At 46.1% G+C, this 22,812-nt stretch overlaps 1 pseudogene across 1 annotated transcript; it reads right to left on the reverse strand.

Annotated features, from left to right (window-relative positions):
- Positions 1–2,466: 2,466 nt before the first annotated feature.
- On the reverse strand, positions 2,467–17,510 carry LOC309652172 (nuclear RNA export factor 2-like; annotated as a pseudogene). The gene is made up of 17 exons: positions 17,229–17,510; positions 15,496–15,664; positions 14,888–15,063; positions 13,224–13,328; positions 12,585–13,143; positions 12,358–12,465; positions 12,063–12,172; positions 10,227–10,263; positions 9,782–10,021; positions 9,643–9,698; positions 9,392–9,499; positions 9,227–9,285; positions 9,003–9,118; positions 8,865–8,907; positions 8,227–8,299; positions 7,552–7,684; positions 2,467–2,532 (listed from the first exon to the last, which is right to left on the reverse strand). The product of its transcript is annotated as a nuclear RNA export factor 2-like (transcript).
- Between the last annotated feature and the right edge of the window lie 5,302 nt (positions 17,511–22,812).

The raw sequence follows: 22,812 nt of genomic DNA on the forward strand, positions 1-22,812 counted from the left end.
ATTTTTTTAAAAAGGAATTGGCTTATTCAACTGTGGAGCCTGGCCAGTCCAAAATCTGCAGGGTAGGCTGGCAGGCTGGAGACCTAGAGAAGAGCTGCAGTTAGAGTCTGAAGGCAGTCTGCTGGCAGAATTCCCTCTCTCTCTGGGGAGGTCAGTCATTTTTCTATTCAAGCCTTCAACCAATTGGATGAGACCCACCTATATTATAGAGAGTCATTTACTTTACTCAGAGTCTACTGATTCAAATATTAATCTCATCCCCAAAATGCCTTCACAGAAATATCCATAATAGTGTTTGACCAAATATCTGGGTACCACAGTCTAGACAATTTGACACATAAAATTAACCATCACACCTGGGATCCTGTTACAGCTGCAGAATTTCAGGCCCTGCCACAGACACTCGCCATCCTCAACCCCTAGGAATTGCGCCCTCCTACCAGTACTTCACCACCTTTCTTTGATGCATGTTAAGGTGCTAAGAACAGCTGAACACCAATTCTTCCTTCTTTATATTATTTTGGTGTGGGCGAGGTACAATGTCTAATCTTGCATGATATGGGTCTGAGGTTTCTTCCCTTCGGTATGGCCACTGAGGGAATGAAGTGTTCACATCCAAACACTGGCTTTCTCCAGCACAGGGGTTACAGGGTGGTAGGATCATAAGGAGTAGTGCCTGGAGGGAAATCCTGTGATCATTCAGGGAATGATACCATTAAAACCTTATGAACAGGTAAATAGGATAAATGGAATACATATTTTGGAAGATAAGCAGTAGTATGGCTGGGGGTGGGAGGGTACAAGCAGGGATCCCAGGGGTAAGGGCATCAGTTCAGACAAAAGTTCTGGGAAAAAATGTTGGGAGTGGAGAGTACCACACAGGAGCCAGAGCAATTCTGAGGGAAGGCACACAAGTTAGTTGGAGATTAAAAAGAGAGACAGAGACAGACAGAGAGTCAGGCTGCAGGGTTAGCATTTGCCTAGGATCATGAGAGCAAGGGAATTGAAAGCAAGGAATTGGCAGGAGAACAAGTGAATGGAAGACCAAGGCAGCATCTGAGCTGGCTAGGGAAGGAAGTGAAGGATGTGGAAGCCTGATGATGTAGAGAGAGGAAGTAGAGGGGCCATGTGATGAGTTCCATTTTCCCTGTCCACGAGGGAACTCAAACAGCTCAGAGAGCCTGAGTTGAGCCAGACAATGCAATTGTTGGTTTACATCTGAGTCTACCTCTATTCTTCACAGTGCAGCTGAGAAGTATACACTGTGATCTCTGTTCAGTTCTTTAGGTGAGAATGCCAAGATTGTCTCTGATCATTGAGGCACTACATGGAATAACATGGAATTATTCCTTATGTAATGGCAATCATCTCCTTAGTTCATATTTTTAAAGACATTCACAAGCCAATATATGGATCCTTCATGTAAATGACATAAAGAACTGAAAAGTGGCAAGTGGGAGGAAATAACTTATGCAAGACCCAAAGATGGAGGCATAATTTGTAAACTGGTGGTACCTCACCTGTGTCTTCAATTATACGATTGTAACTTGAAATTTGGTACTGCTATTATTTTAATTTCAAAAATTATGCTTGCTTGTTGTCTAAAGTGCAAAAATTACAGAAGTACAGAAAATAAGTTGTGCAAGTGTCCCTTTCAACTCTTGCCTGCAATTCTGTACTGCTAATTGCATCGATGAGAAAGGTCACACAGACCTGACCATAATGTGAGATTCCATGTTATTGTTGTTTGTTTGGAAGTGAAATGAAATGCCTCAACCCCCTCAAGCACATGAGAAATGCATGGGCAGACAGGCTGACTCTCCCCTACTCTAAGGTACTGAGGTGAGATCCCTCCCACAGTGCACCTTCAGAAAGGGAGAGGGGGCAGTACAGTGGATGGATGAGAATCCCTATGGAAGCATGGTGAGAGGTGTGAAAAGGCCTGTTTCTCATTCACCTGTATGCAAATCTTGAAATTGTTCACAGTATGGTCTTTGGAAATGATTATGGACAAGAAGTAAAACATGTACATCCTCATCTTCCTTCCTTCCTTCCAAAGCCCTCCACTAGCCAGTCGGCATCCCTTGCAAAGCCTCTGTTGTTCCGGGTCATATCCCTGTTTCTGAGAGTCTCCAGGTAGAGCATCTGACTGAGTCACACTGCCTCCAAAAACCAATTCCTGGAAGCATATCATGTCCCCTCTCATCAGAATTTACTGACAAACTACCTATGGAGTCAAGCCTGATATATCTGCTAGGGATTGCCAGGGTCAATGGGGGTCAGGCAGGAAGGCAACCAAGGCCTTTCAGGCCTGGACCCACTGGCTCATGATTGGGGCAGGGAACAGCAATGCAGAACACACAACATACAACATGCAACATCACTCTTTATTATGAAAACAAACAGCAGTCGTGAGTGGGGAAAATACAGAAACAACTGACCCTTCAGGTGGCTATATTACCTAGCCTACAAGGTAACTCTGGCTTCTTTGTCGGCCAGGTCTCCAACCCTGTTCATGGGCATGGCCTGAGGCTGGAGAAAAGAGAAACAATGATGATATGATGAAGACAAAGACGGCATCCAAGCGCTCCTTTTAGGGGATTTCTTTGAAGGCCTCCTCTGGGATCTTGCCTTCGGTCTGGAGAGAAGGAGTCGGGATGTCAGAAGAGCCAGCTCCCCACGTTCCATTCTTAGGCCACCGGCCTCCACCTTCTTGGCCTCCCTGAAGGCCCAGAAACATTCATCTTTACCCCCACTTGATTCCCAGACCTCACCTTGAGCATACTGAAGACCTGACCAGCTCTGGTGTAGTTTTATTTGTTGTCCTGAAGGCACCTGCAGTGGGAGAACAACAGGTGATCTCCATTAGTACCACAGTACAGTCACGCTGACCATGCAATGCCACCACTAAATCTATGCCACTTTCTTGCTGGGACACATGTACCAGTATGAACACTATGTGTAATGACGAAGAAAGACCCAGTGAAAACCAAACCATCTATCACTAGCATTCATGCCCACTAGAATTCAAAACAGAAAAGTAGAGCTGTGCAAAAGAACAAGGGAACTTAATATACACTGATCAAGGAAGATGTTCAAGAAAATAACAAGTGAAAAAATTTTTTGCTTTTGTTTTTGTTTTTGTTTAGTTTTCCCTTCCCCCTCCCTGTGTCCTCAAGTCCATTCTATGTCTGCGTCTTTATTCCTGTCCTACCCGTAGGTTCATCAGAACCATTTTTTTTCTTTTAGGTTCCATACTGGTCTTTTTTTTTTTTTTTAACATCTTTATTGGAGTATAATTGCTTTACAATGGTGTGTTAGTTTCTGCTTTCTAACAAAGTGAATCAGTTATACATATACATATATCCCCATATCTCTTCCCTCTTGCGTCTCCCTCCCTCCCACCCTCCCTATCTCACCCCTCTAGGTGGTCACAAAGCACCAAGCTGATCTCCCTGTGCTATGCGGCTGCTTCCCAATAGCTATCGATTTTACATTTAGTAGTGTATATATGTCCATGCCACTCTCTCACTTTGTCCCAGCTTACCCTTTCCCCTCCCCGTGTCCTCAAGTCCATTCTCTAGTAGGTCTTCATCTTTATTCCCGTCTTGCCCCTAGGTTCTTCATGACCTTTTTTTTTTAGATTCCATATATATGTGTTAGCATACGGTATTTGTTTTTCTCTTTCTGACTTACTTCACATCTGTATGACAGACTCTAGGTCCATCCACCTCACTACAAATAACTCAGTTTCATTCATTTTTATGGCTGAGTAATATTCCATTGTATACATGTGCCACATCTTCTTTATCCATTCATCTGTCGATGGACACTTAGGTTCCTTCCATGTCCTGGCTATTGTAAATAGAGCTGCAATGAACATTTTGGTACATGACTCTTTTTGAATTATGGTTTTCTCAGGGTATATGCCCAGTAGTGGGATTGCTGGGTCGTATGGTAGTTCTATTTCTAGTTTTTTAAGGAACCTCCATACTGTTCTCCATAGTGGCTGTATCAATTTACATTCCCACCAACAGTGCAGGAGGGTTCCCTTTTCTCCACACCCTCTCCAGCATTTATTGTCTGTAGATTTTTTGATGATGGCCATTAAGTGAAAAATTTTTAAGTACAAGTTTCCAGCCATCTTTTTTTGAGATATAATGCACACACTATTTTAAAGAATACAAGTCAGTGCTTTTTAGGATATCCACAAGATTGTACAACTATCTAATTCCAAAATAATCTTATCACCTCGAAAAGAAACTCCTTAACCATTAGTGATCACTCCCTATTTCTCCCCTTCCCCCAGAACCTGGCAACCACTAATCTGCTTTTGGCCCCTGTGGATTTGCCGATTCTGGACATTTCATACTATATTCAACTTTTGTGACTGGCTTTTCACTTAGCATAATGTTTATAAGGTTGATCATGTCATGACATATATCAGAACTGTACTTTTTTTTTTTGAGGATAAACAGCTAGTTTATTTTTTTTAATTAATTAATTAATTTATGGCTGTGTTGGGTCTTCGTTTCTGTGCAAGGGCTTTCTCTAGTTGTGGCAAGCGGGGGCCACTCTTCATCGCGGTGCACGGGCCTCTCTTGTTGCGGCCACAGGCTCCAGACGTGCAGGCTCAGTAATTGTGGCTCACGGGCCCAGCTGTTCCGTGGCATGTGGGATCTTCCCAGACCAGGGCTCGAACCCGTGTCCCCTGCATTAGCAGGCAGATTCTCAACCACTGTGCCACCAGGGAAGCCCCAGAACTGTACTTTTTTATGAGTGAATAATATTCTACTATATGGACATACCGGATTTATTCATCCATGCATCAGCTAAAGGATATTTGGGTTGTTTCCACTTTTCGGCTATTATCAATAATGCTGCTATGAACATTCCTGAACAAGTTTTAGAGTGAACATATGTTTTCATTTCTCCTGGTAGATACTTGGGAGTGGGATTACTGGGTCATTTGGTAACTCCGTGTTTAACATTTTGAGGAACTGCCAAATTTTTTCCCAAAGCGAGTGCTCCACTGAACCTTGATACTTGTAATATATGAGAGTTCTAATTTCTCCACATCCTCACCTATGCTTATCTTTTATTTAATTGATTAAAGCCATCTTAGCGTATGTGAAGTGGTTGTTTTGATTTGTAGTTTCCTAATGATTAATGATGTTGAGCACGTTTTCATGTGCTTGTTGGTCACTTGTATACAATCTTTAGAGAAATATCTATTCAAATCCTTTCCCGATTTTTAAATTGGATATTTATCTTTTGGTTGTTGAGTTGTAAAATCCTTCAATATTCTAGATAGTAGATCTTATCAGATACGAGATTTGCAAATATTTTCTCCCATTTCGTGGGTTTTATTTTCACCTTCTTGATAGTGTCCTTTGATGTACAGAAGTTTTTACTTTTGATGAAGTGCAATTTATTTGTTTCTTTGGTTGCTTGTGCTTTTGGTGTCATATACAAGAAACCGTTGCCTAATTCAAGGTCATGAAGATATACACCTCTGTTTTCGTCTAAGTGTTTTTTTAAAATTTTATTGGAGTTTAGTTTACTTACAATGTTGTGTTAGTTTCAGGTAAACAACAAAGTGAATCAGTTATATATGACTCCATCCTTTTTCAAATTCTTTTCCCATATAGGTTATTACAGAATATTGAGTAGAGTTCCTTGTGCTATACAGTAGGTCCTTATTAGTTATCTATTTTATATATAGTAGTGTGTATATGTTAATTCCAATCTCCTAATTTATCACTTCCCCCCCAGATTTCCCCTTTGGTAACCATAAAGTTTCATTTTGAGAACTGTGAGTCTGTTTCTGTTTTGTAAATAAGTTCATTGGTATCGTTTTTATTATATTCCACATATAAGTGATATCATATGATATTTGTCTTTCTCTGTCTTACTTCACTTACCCAATCAAAAAATGGGCAGAAGATCTAAATAGACATTTCTCCAAAGAAGACATAAAGATGGTCAAAAAGCACATGAAAAGATGCTCAACATAACTAATTATTAGAGAAATGCAAATCAAAACTACAATGAGGTATCACCTCACACAGGTCAGAATGGCCATCATCAAAAAATCTACAAACAATAAATGCTGGAGAGGGTGTGGAGAAAAGGGAACCCTCCTACACTGTTGGTGGGAATGTAAATTGATACAGCCACTCTGGAGAACAGTATGGAGGTTCCTTAAAAAACTAAAAATAGAGCTACCATATGATCCAGCAATCCCACTCCTGAGCATATATCCAGAGAAAACCATAATTCGAAAAGATACATGCACCCCAATGTTCATTGTAGCACTATTTACAATAGCCAAGACATGGAAGCAACCTAAATGTCCATCGACAGAGGAATGGATAAAGAAAATGCGGTACATATACACAGTGGAATATTACTCAGCCATTAAAAAGAATGAAATAATGCCATCTGCAGCAACATGGATGGACCTAGAGGTTATCATACTAAGTGAAATAAGTCAGTAAGAGTTTTTACAGTTGTAGATTCTACATTAGGTCTTTGATCCATTTTGAGTCAATATTTGTATATGGTGTGTGATAGGGGTCAAAATTCTTTTTTTTTGCATGTTAATACCCATGTGTCCCAGCACCACCTGTTTAAAAGACTATTTTTTTCTCCATTAATTATTTTGGCACCTATTGAAAATTAATTGGCTACAAATGTCAGTGTTTCATTCTGGACTCTCAGTTCTATTGCATTGACCTATCAAATGTCAGTATGCAGTCTTGATTATAGTACCTTTGTAGTAAGTTTTGAAATTGTGAAGATCAGGACTTGTGAGTCCTCAGCTTTATTCTCTTTCAATATTGCTTTGACTATTCTGAGTCTATTGCATTTCCATGTGAATTGTAGGATCACCTTATCAATTTCTGGAAAGGAGCCAACTGGGATTTTGATAGATATGGTGTAGACTCTGTAGACCACTTTGAATAGTATTACCATCTTAACAATATTAAGTCTTCCAGTCTACAAACACAGAATGTCCTTCCATTTTTTTAGGTTTTAAGTTATTCCAACAATGTTTTGAAGATTTTAAAGTATAAGTTTCTCACTTCTTTAGTTACATTTCTTTCTAAGTATTTATTCTTTTGATTCTACGATAAATCAAATTGTTTTCTTAATTTCAATTTAGGATTTTTCATTGTAAGTGCATAGAAATACAATTGATTTTTGTGTATTGATCTTACATCCTGAGATTCTGCTGAACTTGTTTATGTATTCTTACAGTTTCTTAGCAAATTTCTTAGGATTTTCCATATAAAAGATCATGTCATCTGAGCATAATACTATTTTTAAAATGCTTGACATATATCATCATAAAATTAGGATACGTTTTTCATGAGCTTCCTTTTTTTCTGGAAGCAAAATATCCAAATACTTATTCTTCCAAATTGTCTGTGTGTTCCCTTTTTAATTCCCTTATCCTCCCAGCTCCTGCTTATCCTCATGCACACACAATGCTCACTTTTGAGACCACTGGAGGTTCATCCCAGACTGAGTGGAGAAAGCTTGTACCATTTGCTGCTGCTCCCAGTAGAAACTGGGCATGGAGCTGGTGGAGGGTGTGGGTACTGGGATGGAGACTGCACTCTGGGTCTTTTTAGGGTTCACATCCCATACAAACAGCTCGTCATTCACGATGAAAAGACTGGAGGAAAAACGGTCACTCAGATAATTGGACAGATGAACACCACCACACCCCTAACAACAAACCTGCTCCCACTGGCACTCAGCAACCAGATTCCTTCCATTACCCTTCCTGTGTCTGTCCCCCAGGTTCATTGACAGGTACCTCTGCCCCTCCCCACAGAGCCCACCTTTGGAGAGACTGTCTACCACCTTCACTCGATTCATAGGTTTATCTCCAACCCACAAACAATTTCGCATTTACCATTTACCACAGCGCAAGGGGTGGACGCTCTGATCCCCATTCTCGGAAGAAGACACTGAGTCACAGAGAGGTCATGTGACTTGACCAAGGTCACACAGCGAGTGAGTGTTGGGTCAAGGAGAGAACGCATAGGCCGATTCCAGAGTCCATGCTCTTCTTAACCACTAGGTTAGACTGCTCCTGGGATCTCCCTGCTGGCTTTCCACAATACCGAGTAAACCTAAGGTCTGCACCACCACACTCCCACGCCCCTGAGCCCAGGCGGGGATGGGCATTCCTGCCCACAACAGGGCTCTCACCTGGAATAGCCGGCAGGGGTAGCGATGAAGGTCCGAGTGAAGGCACACACACAGTCCTGAGAACTTTCTTCCACTTCAACAGCAAACAAACAACAGTACCCCTTAGAGCCGCACGTGCTGTTCACGCTCACACGGCGGTCCCCAGTCAGGCTGTGACTGGACACTCATGCTGAGAGGGCAGTTGTTCACGGAGGCCAGGGTGTCGGCAATGGGGAGGGCAACTATAGGAGCAGTCTGCGCCCAGTGACAGGGCCCCTGACAACCACTACACAGGTTCACGGGATGCGTTTTTCACAGCCGCCCAAGAGGTGGATACTACTACCCCATTTTGCAAATGAGGAAACTGAGAGGTTAAGTAACGGCCCAAGTTCTCAGAGTGAGTATCTGGGATGAGAGCCACCAAACTCCGCAGCCTGTGTCCCCAACGCCCAGGGTGTGCAGGGCAGACAGGCATGGACACAGCTCAGACCTGGATTGTCTGTGGGAAGCCTGAGGGCTGGAGAACACAGTGGGGAAGGGGAGGGGAGGCGAGGGGAAGGGAAGGGAAGGGGTCAGGGAAGCTGGGTGGTTCTGGGAGTGAGCCTGGCCAGGGGGAGGCAGCAGTGGGGCATCTGGGGTGGGGATCTACACACACTCACCTTCCTTGAACACCCCGCTGACGGAGAAGCAGAGCATCGTTTCCTGAAAGGGAAGAGCCCAGGCGCCCAGTCACCACCTGCACCTCCTACCCACCTGCGGCTTCCTGGGCCCGCCCAAGGGAGGAAGCAGGCGCTCACCGTCTGGTACCACGTGTCCACCACGACGGAGCTTAAGTCATGCTGAGTCTTGGGCAACACACAGAGGGTGTACACAATGACACGATTTGTGTGCTTCAGCAGCTGGACCCGCAGGTCTGTGAGCGGAGGAGAAGCGAGCGAAGGTCAGGGGCTGCCACGCCCTGGGCCCTATGATTGACCCCTTCACCGCCCTTTCCCACCCAGTCTTCCCATCACACACTCACGGGGGTCCGTGAGCTTCTTCATATTCCGGCTGTCCTTGAAGTACCTGCACAAGCTGCTTCTAGGAGACAAAGAGCAACAGTGGGTGGTGGGTGTTTGCAGGAGCTGGCCTGTGTCTGCTGGGGAGCCACACGGCCCAGGAGCAGAGCCTGTGCTGTGATACTCACGGGGCTGGGTCCTCGGGGTGGAAGGGAATGGTCAGGGAGAAGCAGGCCTGCTCGTGATAAGCACCCACGAGACCCTGTCGGTCTCCACAGTCATGGATCAAGTAGTACCTGAGGGGGAGCAATGAGGACAGTCTATCTCTGTGGTCTGGACCTCACATGAGACTTGGAAACTCCCCTGAGCAGACCTGTGCTTAGGTGGCCTCACCTGTCCTCGCCCTCTCCCCCTTGCTCAGCTTCCCAGAGGTACTTACTGCTGCAGGAATTGCAGGACTAGGCTCTTCAGCTCATCGCATCCAAAGTAGCTGCCCTGGAATCAAAAGGCATTTGAGACTATGCAGTGGATAAAGCCTCCCTGCAACACCCCAAATGTCGTTTGATCCTCTTCCTCACCTTGCAGGGCTTTAATACGCAGGGAGTGTCAACGTCAACGGTAACTGGTGACGGTAACTCCTGGCCATCCTGGAGAAGGGAAGAGGAAGTCAGGAGTGGAGACCAGGGGAGTGGCCCTGGATGATCCGGGAAAAGGATGGGCCCAGGAGGGTGAGGGTCAGAGGTCAGGTGTGAAAGGGCCCTGGAAATTCCATGGGAAAGCTTACACTGGATGTCTTCATCATGAGGTCCTGGAAGTCTCTAGGGTTATATTCAACTTGTGCGTGTGTGTATTTATGGGTATTTTTCCAGCAAGTATATCCATGTCATTTTCAGGAGTCCATGCCCCCCAAAATGGTTAAGGTTCTGATGCTAATATGTGATCTAGGCAAGACCCAAAGGGCTTGAGGGCAGGTGCAGAGGCCACCGACATTCGTAAGAGACAATGATTTATGTAGGCACTTACCAGGCGTAACAACTTCGGGAAACATTCTCTGATGGCCCTGTCCAACACCAAAAATAGAGAAGAGGTGGTTAATAGTTCAAGGTTGCAATGCTTCCTTTGAGTTAAAACAGTAATACCATAAACAGAGATCAGTGTGTTCTGGCCCATCCAGCAGCGCCCTTTGCCCACCTCTGCTTCTGATTTTAAGGGTTTTCGGTCCACTTCCCTGTTGAGCACTGAGCATCTGTCATCTTACTGTCTGAAAGGCACTGTCTCCTCATCTCTCTCAATACCTTCACTTTAATATTCCTTCCCTCTCTCCCTTCCTCTCCTTCGCCTGGGTAGCTCCCACCCAGACTACTCGCACTCCCTTCTCCAGTGCCACAGGGAGCAGCATTTCAAACCCATACTGCAGGGCTTCCTTCTCCTCCCTTCCTTCCTCCAGGGCCCCACTGAAGGCTGTGGGGAGAAGAGGGAATGGGGTGGGAGCCCGGGGCTCTGCTACCTCACTGGGGGTCCAGCACTCTGGCAAGACCCGGACACCCCCCAGGGATGGCCCAGGATGCTGGGCCAGGGAGGTGAGTGAGGTGGGGCTCAGGGAGGGAGATGGAGGGGATGAAGGCAGAAAGGGAGTGAAGGTAGGAGGGGAGAGATGAGAGAGACATAGGGGCACAGAGACAAGGGAGAGAGAGAAAACAAAGGGAAGGGAAAGAAGCTCTCCTGTGGTCGGGGTCAGGGAAGAAGAGAGAAGAAAGGGGAAACGGCGCCCCTGTTGCGGCTCTTCACCTGCCCCAGAATCGCCCAGACACACCAGGTAGGAATGGAAAATATGCACATGTTGGGCTGGGGCCCCACTGCATGCTGGTTGAAACTTTGTCACCTGTGTGAGTTCAGCCAGACTTGGGCATGGGAAACAGGGCCGCCATGGGGGCACATCTCCCCCAGAATGAGGAAAGGGTCAGGTCCCAGCTCAGTATGGGGCTGAGGATCCGTGGCCCACTCTTATGATCACCGTCTTCTCTCCTGATGACCCCTGCACCTGTCTGAGTTAGTTCTTTATCTGAGGAATCGTACCTGTCTCAGTCTGCCCAGGGCTCCTGTGAAGGACCAGATGGGATGATGTGACGTGTGCAGGGAGGGATGGGAAGTGCCCCTGAGAGCCCTGTCCTTCTGTCTCCTCTACCACCTCTGCCCTCTGCCTTCCACTCCTGCCTCAGGAAGCCCTCTGATCACTGGCGGGGGCCCACGTCTGGCCCCTTGACTCAAGGAGCCCTGCTTTTTCCCAAGGAGGGTCCAGCTCCTGGCATTGGGCCAGCAGAATGGATGCCATGACAGCAGCCACCCACGGCCTCAGCCCTCAGCATGGCGCAGGAAAGCCCCCATGTCAACCTGGGAGACGAGGGGGGTCCCCTTTGGAGGAAGGGGAAGAGGGCGCCTCTCAGAACGGGGGAGGCAAACGCCATCTCAGCACGAAGAAGGAAGGCTTCTCTCAGCAAGAGGCCCTGGACTGGAGGACCCTTCTCAGTCCAGGGCGCCAGCATCTAGATCAAGGCTGGTCGCTCCTGGTCCTGGTGAGGAGGAGAAGCCCTGCTTCCTGCGGCACACTCTTGGGAGGCCTTGGCGGAATATAGCTCGGCGCAGAGAGCTGGAAACAGACCCCAGAACCCCTGCAGAGGTGAGCAGGTCAGGGGAAGGAAACTCCTCACCGGTGATAGGCACAGAGAGAGCAGAAGGTGGGGCCTCTGATCCTCCCAGAAGACCAGGGCTGCCACCTTTGGCAAAGGGGCACTGTCACAGATAGTCTAGGCTCCCACGGGTGAAGGTCACCAGGAAGGGTGACAGGGTGTTCACACTGACCTTACATAGGTGGACCAGTCTGGGAAGGTGCCACACAATGGGTTCCCTTGCAGCCACAGCTCTTCAAGCTTCAGCCCTTGCATCTTGCTCAACTCCCACGCAGACTTCAGCTGAGAAATATGGGGCAGAAGTGGGAAAAGGAATCCCAGGGAAAGAGGGACATCCGGCTCTCTGCATCCCCAGGCCCCTCCCTCCCCCACAGGTACCTTCACCTGCCTCCTGTCATCACTCTGATGGCCACTAACACGCCCCCCCCCACTCTCAACCCAACGTTGATCTGGCTCCCTCTTCTCACCTCATTTTTGGAGAGGTTCACGATCTTGACCGTGGGGGCCATCTGTATAATGTCAGACAGGCCATCCAGCTGGTACAGTTTGTTGCTGCTCAAGTTCAAGGACAACAGCTTTGGGGTAAGAAGAGGTAGAGTGAAGGTTACTATCCAGGACCTTGGAGACAAATCTGCCCTCCACCCCATCTCTTCCACCCCCTACCCTAATACCAGCACTGGGCCTACAGCCTCACCTCAGGGAAATTCTTTTTGATGATCTGCAGGGTGGCGGCCATGCAGTTTCTTCGATTCAGAATTATATCAATATCATGGCCCACCAAGTCTTCAGGAAGGAGAGGGGAGGGAATCAGATGGCTGAGTGGGGTCTGGGGCCAGCACCAGCCCCTCCCACGTTACCATCCCTAAGTCTCCCTCCAGGAAGACCCCTCTGCCCTCGCCCGCCCTAGAATTACTGCTGTCAGCCGTACCTGGGTCAACGCAGAGCCTCTGGAGGTCAAGAGCTTGCTTGGAGACATTAAATCGTTTGATCAAGGTCAGCTGCGGAGTGAGAGATGGAGAGAGCCGCTCTGAGGCTGTGGTGGTGGTAGCGAAAACGGGGGCGAGGGTGACGGGGGCCTGGAGGAAGGAGAGGTGGGTTTGAGCGCTGGCACACAAAATGCCTTGAGTCTGCATTACCTTTAGCTGCTCCATTTCTTCTGGCTTCAACTTATACCGCACAGAGTAGGGAGCAGCGGAGGGGCTGACAAACACAGGTATCTGCAGGAAGAAGAGGTGGGGTAAGCACCAGGAACTCTAGTTCCAAAGAAGACAAGCAGCCCCTGGCCTGTACTCCTTCCTCAGGATGAGGTACAGGTAATGCCCGCGACACACACCTTTCGGCTCTCCTCGTCACAAATCTTGTAGCTGACATCCATCAATGCAGAGGCAGTGCTAGCTTCCTGGACAAAGAACCGAGCCCCATTTTTCACAAAGTGGAACTACAGGGATTGAATGCAACAGCAACAGTATCAGAAGCCAACAGACCCTGCTGAACCAGGTCTCTCTCTCCCCCTTCCCTGTGCCCACGCGTCTGGCTTCAGCATCCTCTCTTACTTCCACTGGAGTGAAGGGGACACTGCAATGGCTCTGGATTGAGTTCATTAGCCATGTCCTGTCATACTTCATCCTGGAAAGAATCTAAGGATGAAAAGAAGGGATGGGAGAGAGGACAGACAACAGGGAATTTAGGCTGGAGGACGAACCTTTTCCTGTTCTTTTCCGGCCTTCTACTGAGCTTGACAGGGTTTCTATAGAAGGGACCACTGGCATGATTTCTTATGGGTGTGTGTAATATGGATTTCCTAAATACTCTTTCTCTCCAGTCAAACTCTCTTCCAAATAATCAGGGTGTCAGAGATGATCTTCCTTTTGCTCATTTGCTCATTTTTTTTTAATATTATCATTTTAACATTTAATGATGTACTTTTATTTATTTATTTTTGACTGTGTTGGGTCTTCGTTTCTGTGCTAGGGCTTTCTCTAGTTGTGGCAAGCGGGGGAAACTCCTCATCGCGGTGCGCGGGCCTCTCACTATCGCGGCCTCTCTTGTTGCGGAGCACATGCTCCAGACGCGCAGGCTCAGTAGTTGTGGATCACGGGCCCAGTTGCTCCGTGGCATGTGGGATCTTCCCAGACCAGGGCTCGAACCCGTGTCCCCTGCATTGGCAGGCAGATTCTCAACCACTGCGCCACCAGGGAAGCCCAGATCTTCCTTTTATAAATTTCCAGGAGATCCTACCCAGTGCAGACACTGCTTGCCCCTCAGACAAGGTCTCCAGAGGCTCGACCCTCCATCTCCCACACTCAGCTTGCCAAACTGAGACCTCCAATGTGGAGTTGCTCCATATCCTTGGCAGTAGTTTCCATCTTTGCTCTGAGACAGGCTCCTCCGTTCTCCTCACAGTCAGCCTGTTCCCTTTACTCCCTTTACACTGCTTCTCTGAATCTGCCCTTAGATGAACAAGATTGTTAACTCCTGGCCATAAAAAGGACAGATTACAAGCTGTCCCCAGTGAAATAAACCAGCATCTCTACATGAGACCAACACAACTCCCCCTGACTTTTCTCTCTTGCACATTCCATACATTTTTCAGGATACTCACGGTGACCCTGAACCAGCTCCCTGGGGTTCCATCTTGTGTGTTCTCCCGCATTTCTCTCTCCAGAGGTTTTCTGTTTCCCCACACAGTCATATGCATGTGGCCTTCACTGTGCCATCTCACTGTCCTCTCGTTGCCTCGGATGGTACAGGGAGAGCTGCAGGGGGGATGTGGAGAGAAGGAGGGTGAGTGGCCATACGTGCTAAGAAAGTCTTCTGTACACCCTCGTCTCTTTGACACCAGCACTACAATTAGGAGTGCTCAACCATTATTTCACTTCTAGCATGCTTCAGTTTTGCAGTGACAGAAGAAAAACAAGTCCCCGGAGAGTGAGAGAGGTGCATAGTCCCAGGGGCTGCTGTGTACAAACCCTGCTGCCTGGTCACTTACTGTCTTACTTCGGGGTCCTCCTGGACATCCCTCTTCACCACGTTTCCATCATCCTCCTGGAGGTGTGAGGGCTGAGGCTCACCCCCACCGTGTTCATAATGAGGGCTCCTCTTGCCAGAATTACCTGGGAAAGAACTACAACCTTTCTTTCTTCCTTGAGGTGGTCTACCACCATCACTGTATTCTGAAAAGAGGAACAAATATACAGGTTTGAAGACACATCTGTGGTGCACTTACCACATACCATGTCGTAGGCTAACAGGATGGTAGGGCAGGCACAGTGCCAACCTGGCCTAAGGGACCAATCCCACAAACCTCAGAAAGGACACTCTTCTGCCTGTGCAGAGAGGACAGCCTTATCCGACAGATGGCACTATCAGGGGAAGAATCGAGGAGGAGCAGGATGAGGAAGGGGAGGACAACGAGGAGAAAGAGGGAGGAGAAGGAGGAGGGAGGAGAGGACAACTGCGTTGAAACTTTTAACACAGTGGAGCAGGACTGATAAGGAACCGAGGTGTATGCGTCCATGGGTTAGACTGGACACCAGTCATATATGTACCAGGAAGGCACCCGAATCTTGCCTTCTCTCAGGACCTTCCAACAACCACACCAATACCTCTCTCGTGCTTCCCAAATCCAATCAGCCACCACACCGATTCCACTAACAACCAGCAAGCTAGCTGGACTTCCTTTGCCAGTGCACTAGGAGCTTTAATGTCAGGTGGCACTGATGTCACAGCCTTCTGAACTGTCTCCCTCCCTCCAGCCTTGCCCTGAACAATACTCTGTTTGAAAGAGCCAGGGTGAGCTCTCTTTTGGGCCAGCCTGAAATGCCTTTCAGCTCAGCAGGCAACTCTTCCTCACTTCAGCTCTTCTATAACAAGGGTGTGAATGATAACCTGGAATGATGTGTCAGCCACCATTTCCAAGTGTTTAGGGATTCTTCTTTTTGCTTTCTATTACTGGTTTCTAATTTGATTCCATCGTGGCCAGGGAACACACTCTGGGATATTTCAATTCTTCTTTTTTTTTTTTTAATAATTTAATTTCTTTATTTATGTCTGCGTTGCGTCTTTGTTGCTGCACACGGGCTTTCTCTACTTGCGGCTAGTGGGGGCTACTCTTCGCTGTGGTGCACGGGCTTCTCGTCGCGGCGGCTTCTCTTGTTGCGGAGTTTGGGCTCTAGGCACGCGGGCTTCGGTAGTTGTGGCACGCGGGCTCAGTAGTTGTGGCTCGAGGCCTCTAGAGCGCAGGCTCAGTAGTTGAGGCGCACGGGCTTAGCTGCTCCGCGGCATGTGGAATCTTCCTGACCAGGGCTCGAACCTGTGTCCCCTGCACTGACAGGCGGATTCTTAACCACTGCACCACCAGGGAAGTCCCTCAGTTCTTTTTGAATTTACTGAGGCTTGTCTGATGGTCGAGGAGATGGTCTAACTTGGTGAATGTTACAGAGACCCTCGGGGAAAAACCTGTACTCTGCTGTTGGTGGGCGGACTGTTCTATTTATGTCATGAAGATCTCGTTAGTTTCCTGTGTTATTCAGGTCTCCTATATCCTTGCTGATTTTCTCTCTGGTAATTCTGTCACTTGCTAAGAGGGAGGTGGGTGTGGAAGGCCCCCACTATAATTATAGATCTGGCTCTTTCTCCTTTCAGCTCCACCAGTTTTTGATTCATGTACTTTGAGGCTCTGTTGTTTGGTGCATACACATTTAGGATCTTTATGTCTCCCTGGTGTCCTGATCCTTTCATCATTCTGTAAGGCCTCTCTTTGGCTCTTGTTCATTTTCTTTGCTCTGACATCTACTGTATTGGATACTGAAGCCACAGGCACGCTTAGAAAGTGTCCTGGTTATACCTCACCTTTTATTCACTCCTAGGAGTTGTGTTGTTGTTCACCCCTCCGCCCACAAATTCTCCCCTCCAACATATCTAATTCACCATGGGAAAAGATTTGGAAGTTTTTCGGCACCTGCAGAAATAAGATCGTGTCAATTCTCTTCCCCATAGGTGGATTCACTAAGGGTATTTTATTTTTAACACATTCCACTGAAACAGGGAACCAGCAGATAATCATACCAGTGGCTTGTGGGGAGGGAGGATTATGGTAATTACACTGTTAGAAACCAGCTTCCTTTGGGTTGTAATACTTAAGGCTCTCTAGGTTTGTGGGCTGTGCCTTTTGTACATTAACTATTCCATGTTGTCTCAGGGCACGCTTACGAGTAAAGAACCGTCCAGGGCTGATCACTCCACGATGGAGTGATTACGACCAGGCCTCAGATGAACTCCTCTGAGGAGCCGTTGCTTTCCCTGTGTGGCCCGCTGTCAGGGCAATCCTGCTACTCACAACCTTGGGACTTTCCCTGTGTGGCACTGGAAGTGAAAGTAAACACAGATAGGGCATTGGACCACAAATGCCACTTGCTCGGTCCCCAAACCTCGGAGGGGGCCTGGCGTGCTTTCTCCCACACTCCACATCCAACTGGTCAGGAAATTCTCTCGGCCCCTCTCTCAAAGTATGTTCAGAAGCCAGCCACTTCTCACCACCTCCATTACCACCACCCTGGCCAAGATACCAACATCTATCTCCTGGACTGTACTGCTGTCCAGCTGGCCCCTCTGCTTTCATCCTGGCTCCCTTACCTGTCTGCTTTCAACCCAGCAGCAGAGCGCAAGTCAAATCATTTCACTCCTCTGCTCAACACCACATAACAATGGTTTGCAGCCCACCAACATGTTCAAAAGCCAGGAGTTCATAATGATACTCATCAACAATAACAACAACAAAGAGGAATCTTATTGGTGACCTTTGTAGAATGCCGGGCAACCGACTCGTTTTCAGGAAAATCCAGCAACGAAAGGGAAAAATTCACATTTTAAAGGGAGCAGTAAGGGCGTGTGGTCTATGTACGGTGTATAGGAAGAGTCAGAGTCATTTGCAAGAACCCACATTCCTTCAGAAATAACGTTGCCAAGGGGAAAGCGTAGAAGGGGGCCAGCTAACAGCTACCGCAGTCCCCCGGCTGACCAACTATGTCGGGTGCCTAAACAGGGCTAGAGACCTCCCTCATCAAGGTGATTCAGACACAAGCAATCTCAGACATCGCCTTGTCAAGTACTTGATAGAATAATCCAGTGAAGCCATGTGGTCCTGGGATTTACTTTGCTGGGAGATATTTGAGAACTGATTAAATCTCCTTCCTCATTAATCGCTCTGTTCATATTATGTATTTCTTTATGATTCAGTCTTGCTAGATTGTCTGTTTGGGGGACTTTATCCATTTCTTCTAGGTTTTCCAATTTGTTGGCATACAATTATTCACAGTATTCGCTAATAATCCTTTTAATTTCTGTAGTATCAATTGTAATGTCCCTCTTTCATTTCTGATTTTAATTATTTGAGTGTCTTCTATTTGTTTTTTCTTAGTGAGTCTAACTAAGGCGTTTGTCAATTTTGTGTAGCTTTAACAAAAAGCCAACTCTTAGTTTCATTTACTTTTCTTCTATTGTTGTTGTATTTCTTCTCTATTTCATTTATCTCTGCTCTTATATATCTCCTTCCTTCTGCTAGTTTTGGCTTTAGTTTATTCTTCTGTTTCTAATTTCTTGAGGTGTAAAGTTACGTTGTTGATTTGAGATCTTTTGTCTTTTCAATGTACACATTTAAAGCTATAAACTTCCTTCTTAGCACACCTTTGCTGCATCCCATAAGTTTTGGTATGATGGACTTTCATTTTAATTTGTCTCAAAGCAGTTTCTAATTTCCTTTGTGACTTCTTCTTTGACCCATTCATTCTTTATGCGTGTGTATGGAGATTCCAAAAAAAATGAAAAATACAACTCCCATATGACCCAACAATCCCACTTCTGGGTATATATCCAGAAGAACTGAAAGTAGAATCTTGAGGAGGTACTTGCACATCTATGTTCATAGCAGCACTATTCACAACAGCCAAGAAGTAGAAACAATTAAAATGCCCATCAATGGATAAATGGATGAACAAATTGTGGTATGTATATATATATATATATATATATATATATATATATATATACAATGGAATATTATTCAGCCTTTTAAAGGAAGGAAATTCTGTCATATGCTACAGCATGGATGAACCTTGAGAACATTACGCTAAATGAAATAAGCCAGTCACGAGAAGACAAATACTGTATGATTCCACTTGCATAAGCTTTCTAGGGACTTCCCTGGTGTTCCCGTGGGTAAGACTCCATGCTCCCATTGCAGGGGGCCCATGTTCAATCCCTGGTCGGGGAACTAGATCCTGCAAGCATGCTGCAACTGAGAGTCCGCATGCCACAGCTAAGAAGCCTGCATGCCACAACTGAGTCCACATGCTGCAACTAAGTAGTCTGCATGCCGAAACTAGAGATCCCGCATGCTGCAACAAACAGCCGGCACAGCCAAAATAATAAATAAATAAATACTTTTTTAAAAAAAAGTTGGGAAAACTATAGTAAACAGAGTCCATGGGTTTAAAAAGAAAAGGTATCTAAAGTAGTCAGATTCATAGAAGCAGACAGTAGAATGGGGTTACCAGGGACTGGGGGGAAGGGACAAAGGGGAATTGCTGTTTAATGTGTAGAGTTTCAGAATTGAAAGACGAAAAAGTTCTGAAGATTGGTTTCACAACAATGTGAATCAACTTAACGGTACTGAACTGTACACTTAAAAATGGTTATGATGGTAAATTTTATGTTACGCATTTTTACCATAATTTTTAAACCTGTACATTAGAGTGTGATTACTCAAAAGGAAATATTAAGAAAAGTTTTTGTTTGGATATGTAAATACAAACGTAAAGAAGTCAACATAAAGAACACGTGAGAATGTCAACTGTGCTCATGAGTAGGTGTTTGGAATGCACAAGAGGTGTACTTTCATGTCCCTGCTCTACTTGTATAAAAGGCTGGGTCAGGGTTTTGCCACGGGCTTGGGGGGAAGCACTATTGCTACTGACTCATTACCTAGCATAATAGAAACAATTACTGATAATCAGATCCACCTGTCTTCTCTCGGATTATTAAGCTGCATCACTTTGGACAATTCACCCGACTTCTCCTGATCTCAAATTACTTACGTGTAAAAATCAGGGATTAGAGCTAACCACCACCTCAATCAAGATATAAAGCATATACCACACTCCAAATGGTTCCCAGTTAATCTTTCCATCTCCCAGCTCCATATAAACCTTGATCTGCTCACAGTCCCTATATATTCGTTTTGCCTGCTGCAGAATTTCTTGTAAATGGAATCATACATACTGCACACCTTTGTGTCTGGCTTTTTAAAGTCAGCATCATGTTTTTGAAATCCGTTTATGTTCCTGCCATTTTTATTGCTGAGTAATATCCCACAGCATGGGTTGTAGTTCTCCACCTCGTTTACACAGTAGAGCCCCTTGGGGAGTTTGAGAATGCCACCAGCTCCAAGCTATACCCACAATAATTAAAGCAGAATTGGGTTGAGACCCAGGCACCCACATTTTCTAAATTCTCCACGTGACTGCAGTGTGCTACCACAGTTGAAAGCTACTGTATTAAAGTATCAGCTTTTGGTTTATGCTTGCCAGAGACCCTAGGAATGGATGCCACCTCATTTTGCTGGCTTTCCACTCTGTTGTTTTAGGGACCTAGTGATTCCATTAGCTTAAATTAGAGATTGGCAGACTACAGCCCATGGGCCAAACCTGGCCTGTGGCCTGTTTTTCTAGGGCCTGCAAGCTAAGAATGGTTGTTACATATTTAAATGGTTACAAACATAATATTTCTTGACACGTGAAAATTGTTTGAAATCCACACGCCAATGTCCATATGCAAAGTTTTATTGGAACACAGCCATACTTGTCTCTGGAGCCTTCCGCTCTACAACAGCAGAGCTGAGTAGTTACGAAAGAGACAAACTGGCCCACAAAGCCTCAAATATTTGTCACCCGGCCCTTTCCAGGGAGTTTGCTGAGCTCTGGCTTAGAGCAAGTGTCCTTAAAGCAAATGCACAGTAACTGTGGTAAATGGCTGACGGTCCCTTTGGCTAAGCCTGGGAAGAAGATTTACTGCAGTAACTTGCGACTTCACCATAGGGTCCTTCCTCAGTAGTCCACTCATTCATGGTGTTCTGGCTCAAGTGTGGGAATTGAGTAAGGGACTACCATTTGCCATCAAGATAGGTCAAGTCACCAGACCTAGAGCTTGATTTCTTTATTTTTATGTTCTTATATTTTATTACAAATATTTATTTATATTTTATTTATTTTTACACTGATCAAATGCAACTTTGGAGTATGTCAGATATTTCAAGATCCAAGGGATCTGTTGATCAATTAGCCACATTCAGAGGTTGCTACAGGTCAAACCAATGTGACTACCCTTCCATCCTTGCTGTTTATTAGGTAAACAGCACTCACCTTGAGGCAGGAGATTCAGTGCTCCTACTGGGCCTGCAACACCAGAACCCCAACATCTCCACTCAAATGAGGGTGACCATGTCAATGGCAGAATCTCCCATCTCATCTGTGGCCTACACAAGTCAGCCACTTCAGAACCCTTCACAGATGAAGATGCCCTCCACACTAATGTGTTTCTCAATGCTGTGGGGGAAAGGAGTGTCCTCTGGGTCCCAAACAGCAGCTGCCTGGTCCACCAACACACTGACTTCAAAGGCATTTCAATTCAAGTGACCACAGGTGGTAACTCTTGAAACCGAGTCCCCCTAAAACCGAGTTCCCTTGCCAGGTTGATGACTAACTTCTCTATCCAAAACTTTATTCCCTCTCTTGTCCCACTCATGATCCCCTCAGAATTGAGGAGTATCAAAGAAAAGGGGGGGACTGACACTGAACAGAACCCTTCAGGGCCCTCCTGGGTACAAAAGCCCCGCTGTGTTCCCTGTTTCTTGTCTGTAGAAAAAGGCTTTGGCCTCCTAGGCCTTCCCTGAGTTCCAAAGAACAGACTCAAGCAGTTACTAATTAGGGAAGTGAGGAAATGCAGAAACAAAGGAAAAGCAGTCAAAGAAACGAAATTGAGTTATTTGTAGAGAGGTGGATGGACATAGAGTCTGTCATACAGAGTGAAGTTAAGTCAGAAAGAGAAAAACAAATACCGTATGCTAACACATATATAGGGAATCTAAAAAGAAATGGTCATGAAGAACCTAGGGACAAGACGGGAATAAAGACACAGACCTACTAGAGAATGGACTTGAGGATACGGGGAGGGGGAAGGGTAAGCTGGGATGAAGTGAGAGAGTGGCACGGACATATATACACTACCAAACATAAAACAGAGAGCTAGTGGGAAGCAGCCGAATAGCACAGGGAGATCAGCTCGGTGCCTGGTGACCACCGAGAGGGGTGGGATAGGGAGGGTGGGAGGGAGGGAAGGGGTGGGATAGGGAGGGTGGGAGGGAGGGAGACGCAAGAGGGAAGAGATATGGGGACATATGTATATGTATAACAGATTCACTTTGTTAGAAAGCAGAAACTAACACACCATTGTAAAGCAATTATACTCCAATAAAGATGTTACAAAAAAAGAAAGAAAGAAAGGCAGTCAAGAAACAATAGTGCAGTGATAAAGCAGAGTCCTAGTTTCTCCGCAAGAGATAACAACTTGATACATATCTTTGAGCTGCTATGCAGAAACTAAGATCCCCTGCCCAGGTGGAGGACGGTGACTCCATGCTGACCAGAAGCACACCGACCCCAGACTGGTTAGAACCAGAATGCTGATGATTAAGATCCCTGAAACAGCACCCTGTTTCTTCACCACCAACCAATCAGAGGAAAGTCATGCACCCTGCAGCCCTCACCCCAGATGTTGCCTTTAAAACCCTTCCCTGAAAGTCAGCAGGGAGTTAGAGTCTTCTGAACACAAGCAGCCAGTTCTCCTTGCTTGGCACCCAGAAAATAAAC

Source organism: Balaenoptera physalus, assembly GCF_965194825.1.
Source record: "Balaenoptera physalus genome assembly, chromosome: X".
Taxonomy (NCBI): Eukaryota; Metazoa; Chordata; class Mammalia; order Artiodactyla; family Balaenopteridae; genus Balaenoptera; species Balaenoptera physalus.